Genomic DNA, 5,731 nt, shown 5'->3' on the forward strand with positions numbered 1-5,731 from the left:
AGTAAAATGCAAATAAAACAGTTTGAAATTTATAATATTCTTGAACCATAAGCAAATAGACCTGAAAAAATAAGAACATATATAACAATAATAGCAGCACATCAGTTTTACATTAAACTTTATTACTTTATATCAAAAGGTTAATGAAAATTGATCAACAACCTAATATTTTACCAACCATTAGAAAAGCAATTGGCATATGATGTTGTGCTCTCTATTACATATTTTATTTCAAATCTAAAAGAAGAGTTATAAATAAATTAATTATATCTACAGTAAATATTTATACAACAGTGTAATCATAACATGTTATTAAAATGAAAATACTATTTTTCTTACCTAAATATTATTAAAAACTTATTTGAACATGACATTTGTTGTTGATGACTTTGAATTTAGGGTTGCACACGAATCGGATCGGATATAGCCTGTAATTCTATCTTATTCGCACTGCACTCATCCAATCAGATCGGATACGATATCCGCATTTTTTTCAGGTCAGATCAGATCCGATCCGATCTGCATACTTGCGGACCGGATCGAATCGGATATTGGGTATATCTGCATAATTCAAAAAAACTATTTTAAGGCCCTATTTTTACAAAAAAAATGTCTATAAAATCCTTTCTTTCACTTGTTTAAGCTTATTTACTCCTAGAATGTTATCAATAAAAGTTCTCTTGAATAATAAAAAAAAACACAAGATCTAAGTTTAATTATTTTAAGTTGAAGTACAACATAAAAAATTAAAAATAAAAAATCATAAAATTCATAAAACAACACACTAAAATTCATATCACATTAGAGTTTAATTTATTAAATTATGCTATTTATATGAGACGTGCGGATATGCGGATCGGATCCACAGATATCACTGTCAAATTCGCAATCCGATCCTACCATAATGCGGATCGGATGCAGATAATTACTACAGATATGTAGATATTATCCGATCCATATGTGCAACTCTATTTAAATTACCGTCTTTGTCCAGAATTAGAACCTTGAGGCTACTGCGCAACTCTTAACTCTTAAAAATTACAATCTATCATGGTTATATTACCATGTCTCTTTTAAAGTAGTATAGTCTTCCTTTTCATTCTTGCATTATTTTACAACCTAGATCGGTTTGTGTACTCTACTGTATCTACAATAATTATATAGCATATAAGAATGATTATTTTAGTAGAACAGTTGAAAACTAAATGATTGATGTTGAATTATAGAACATTAAAAAGAAATCTAAGCATATTAGCATGGCTTTGTAACTGGCGTATATTGTTTGATATTTGTTGAAGCTGTTGTTGACTTATATGATGATATGGGCTATTATATGCTCCACTTGTATTAGCCAAACTACTAACATCACTAATATTGATACATTGTTTTCTCTTTACACCTATAAAGAGTGGATTAATGGTTGTAGATCTTAGTCGATGTAGTGTTAAATTATTACCTAGTAAAATAATTTGACACATTGATTTTGAATATACTTTCTGTTAAAGTTTATAATTGTATAAATAATAAAAAAATCAAAATACAAAAAATGTATGTATATTCACAAAAGTAAGTTCCAAGAAATTCATCCATAAGTCAATTGGTATTAGTGCTTCTATTTACATATAATATCAGACAACACCGAATCTAAATGCACATCATTTAAACTATTACTCAAATTTTTTATAAATAAATATAGTAAGAGACACATTATGAAGGTAACATAAATTATTAATTTATTATTTATAAATGATTAAATAGTGTATAAAAAATATTGTGTTGGCTATTTTTTATACTCAATAACATAATATATAATACTGGTATAACTAAAAATATTAAATAAATAAATATATTATTCTTACTTGATAATGAAGAATATAAATAGTTAATTTATTTCTTTATGAAAGATACTTTGAATAGTGCTTTACTTTATTTTTTTTCATATTAATTTTCTCTTCAATCTTGTTTTTCTTTGGATTTCTTGCATGATATTAGTTGTATCCTTACTCATTAAATTTGAATTTTTTTTCTTTTCATAAAAGAAAAAAACAAAGAAAAATTTATAAGGGCAAAAAATATATTAATAAAAAATAAATGAGATAAAATATACTACATTAAAATTTGGTTAATCTAATTAAAATAATATTATATAAATATGAGCTTCCTAATCCATCATTTGTTATTTTTTATCAATAATATTCACTTATAGTAATTTTATTTCATACTATTTTATTAGCTACATAATTTTTTAATATTAAATATTTTAATTAAATTTATTTATTGATCAAATTAATTCATTTTTAAAATATTTTTTCAAACTATCAAATTAGTTCAAGTTTTTAGAAACAACAATATAAACAAAATTAATTTTCAATGAAAGTTAAATTCATACGTCTTTAAACAAAAAAACTGATGAAAATGAATAGTTTGTAATAAAAAAGAGAAAGAAAAATAATACTTTTATTATGCAGAGACAATTTAAGAGATAACAATGTAAATTGAATAAAAAAAAATTTATAAATATAATAAATAAAAAAATTTAAATTTAAAAATTAAAACTTTTAAGAAGTCGTTTAATTAAGAATTAATATTAGAATTATAAATTTTAAAATTTTAAATAGAGTATTTTAATTAGCAAATAGAAATTAGTAGAATTTAAAAATAAATTTTATTTTGCACACTTCTCACATAAAATAATAATAATAATAATAATAATAATAATAATAATAATAATAATAATAATAATAATAATAATAATAAATAATTATTATTATTATTATTATTATTATTATTATTATTATTATTATTATTATTATCATCTTTCTCTTTCTCTCACGTAGAATGATTTATTCTAATATGGATTAGTGTTTCCACCTTAACATATACGCTGATGTGTTATTTGTGCTGATTAATTAGATAAATATAAGATAGAGTATTTAAATATGCTTAAGGGCTATTAGCAGTAGCCAATGAGTTATATAGTTCAAATGACATAGTCTTTCCATACTCAATTAAGAAGTTGCGGGTTCGAGTTTCCTATATTTGCTAAAAGTAAAAAAGGGCTATTAGCGGTAAGACTCCGGAATTTAAAAAAAATTAATAATAAATTTATTTATGATTTATTATATTTAATTAAGATTATATTTTATGAAATTTTATATATAAAATTAAGCAATTTTTTATTTATGATTTAAAATTTTAATAATGGAACAATAATAAGAATTTTATATGCTTTAAATTGAATAATTAGATTTTTTAACTTTATTTTATAATTATAAAAGAAATTGATTTTTAATATCTCTAATTATGAATTGGAATATTTATTTGAAAATAAATTTTAAGTTGATAATCAAATAATATTTTTATAGATATTATTATTGGATTAAATTTGATTTTTAATTAATACTCTACTTAAACCCTAATTCCTAACTAAATCCCCAAAACATAACCCTAATCATAATATGTACTAACAGCCACCGTTTCACCACCCTCCCCTTCCCAAATACACACACACACACAACTTACAAACACCAACACACACACGGTAGAGAGATGAGAGAGCACGGAGAAGAGATTTGAGAGGGGGAGGGTACCGTGCCGCCACCAGCCATCGTCGCACCACATCCGTTGCGAATCATCGCCGGTCACTGTTGCTGAGCTGCCATCGGAAACGAAACTGCGGAGAGAGGGCCGTCAAGATGCGAAGAGAGAGAGTCCGCGGGGAGAGGGATGCCGTTCGCGTCCAGCTCGCCGTGGCTGTTTCATCACCGCCATCGCGTACCGCCGTCGAGCTCGACGTTGCCGACATCGCACGAAGTAAACAGAGTGAGAGACGTGATGGAGGGGTGAGGGAGGAGGTGTCATCGCTGCTGACCCGCCATGGAGCTCTATCGCCATCAGATCCATCTCCGTTTCTGCTGCCTTGGCCGCCGCCCTTCGAGATGTTCCCGTGGTAGTGACTGCGCCTCGTCAGAGATTGCCGTTAGAGCTGCAGCTACTCTGTTCTTGGTTTCTTTCTGTTATAGATTATTGAGTTTTATACGGCGTTAATGTCTTAGGGTTTAGCTATGGTTCTTGCGTGCTGTGCTTAGAAGCTGTGACTGCTGCGGGGATGGTCGGATTTGATGCCGCCACCGCAAAATCAGAGTTTTACGGGTTTTGTCGCGTAGTTAACTTGCGATCGAGGTTGGAGCACTTTTCTTAAACTTATTTTACTTTCAAGAGTTGTTACAAGTCAATACTAATGCGAAAAGTATATTTTTGTGATTTCGTAAGTTTTATGGATTGAATTGAGTTATTTTGGATGAATGAAATTATTTGATTGATTGATTGATCGATTGAGAAAGTTGAATGTCCTGAAATAGTTGGATGATGTTGTTGAATTGATTTCCCCTAAATTACTGGAAGAGGTTTAATGTTGGAATTTAGTTTAATTTTGGAAAGGGGTTGATTTTAGAAAAGATTCAAAATTGGAATTGGTTTAGTTTGAAAGTGATTTAATATTTAAAATTTGTTTGATATCGAAATTTGGTTTGATTTTGGAAAGGATTTGATATTTGGAAACGGTTTGATTAATGAAAAGTATTTGATATTTGGAGCTGGTTGAGAACGGGTAGAAAAATGTGGCTTTGATGGGACCCGTAAGGGTGGCATAGTCCGAATTTTAGATGAGATGTTATCCAAATTTTTATAAAAATTTGAGAGTTTGTTTAAAGTGGTTATTTAGAGAGACTGAGATTTAAGGATTATGTGACTTGTTTATGCGTTATTAAGAAAAAGATTATGTTTTGAGTTTGAATTATTAATGAACAGAACGGGAGGAATGATGATGATTGAATTTGAATAAAAGATGATAAGATTTGATTTTAAAAATATGATTTTTGAATTGAGTGATATTGAGAAATAATGGATTTGAAAATGAAATTGAATTTGATTAAGATTTGAGATCCAGGTAAGAGGCAATGGCATTGTCCATTTGCTCCGAAAAAGATATGAGGAAGAAGAATGAAGAAAAATGAGTTTGATTACGAAATTGAATAAATATGATAAATGAAACATGGTTGAAGATGACTGATGACAACTATGTCTGTGTTTTCTCTCTGGTTGTAAGGATGACAGGGTATCTATTCCCTCTAATGGTGACAGGCGCAGAATCCCTCTAATGGTGACATGGCATGTATTCCTCTAATGGTATTAATGCGCAACAGAGAGACACTGTCCGGATTAGCTACCGGATATGTCGGGTTTGACTATATAACCGACAAATGAGCTCATTAGCCATAGGGCAGACATGCATTATATGCATTTACATGCTTTGTTTGAGTTTGAATTTGTTTTGGTTTGTCTAATTGTTTAACTGCTATTAACTGTTATCTGAGCTACTTGATGTAACTATTATCTATACCTATATTTTTCGTGTCTGTATTACCTGTGTTTGCTCTGATGTGGTACTTTTGAGATTGAGTTTTGGTGCTGAATTGATGATAAGTGCTGATTGATTGTGTGAATGGGCATGAGGCCGTGATTGGTTCCTGATTGAGGTTTAGTTAAGTATGAAAAATCAAGCTGGTTCAGCATAGATTTAATGAACATATACTTGGAACAGGTTGGTCATTCATACAGTTTAGAAAACTTTTTAAGATTTTTCTTATACGAAAAGAAAGGTTTTGAATTTGCATAGTTAACTGATTTCTTTTAAAAAAATGTTTTGAATATTAGGATGGTTAAACCGTCG

At 28.8% G+C, this 5,731-nt stretch overlaps 1 long non-coding RNA gene across 1 annotated transcript; it reads left to right on the plus strand.

Annotated features, from left to right (window-relative positions):
• Nucleotides 1-3,452: 3,452 nt before the first annotated feature.
• Nucleotides 3,453-5,484, plus strand: LOC140182035 (uncharacterized). The gene is made up of 2 exons (XR_011877853.1): nucleotides 3,453-4,182; nucleotides 5,108-5,484. It is a non-coding gene; the product is annotated as an uncharacterized lncRNA (long non-coding RNA).
• The last annotated feature ends 247 nt before the right edge of the window (nucleotides 5,485-5,731 follow it).

The sequence above is a fragment of the Arachis hypogaea genome, chromosome 3 (assembly GCF_003086295.3).
Source record: "Arachis hypogaea cultivar Tifrunner chromosome 3, arahy.Tifrunner.gnm2.J5K5, whole genome shotgun sequence".
Lineage (NCBI taxonomy): Eukaryota > Viridiplantae > Streptophyta > Magnoliopsida > Fabales > Fabaceae > Arachis > Arachis hypogaea.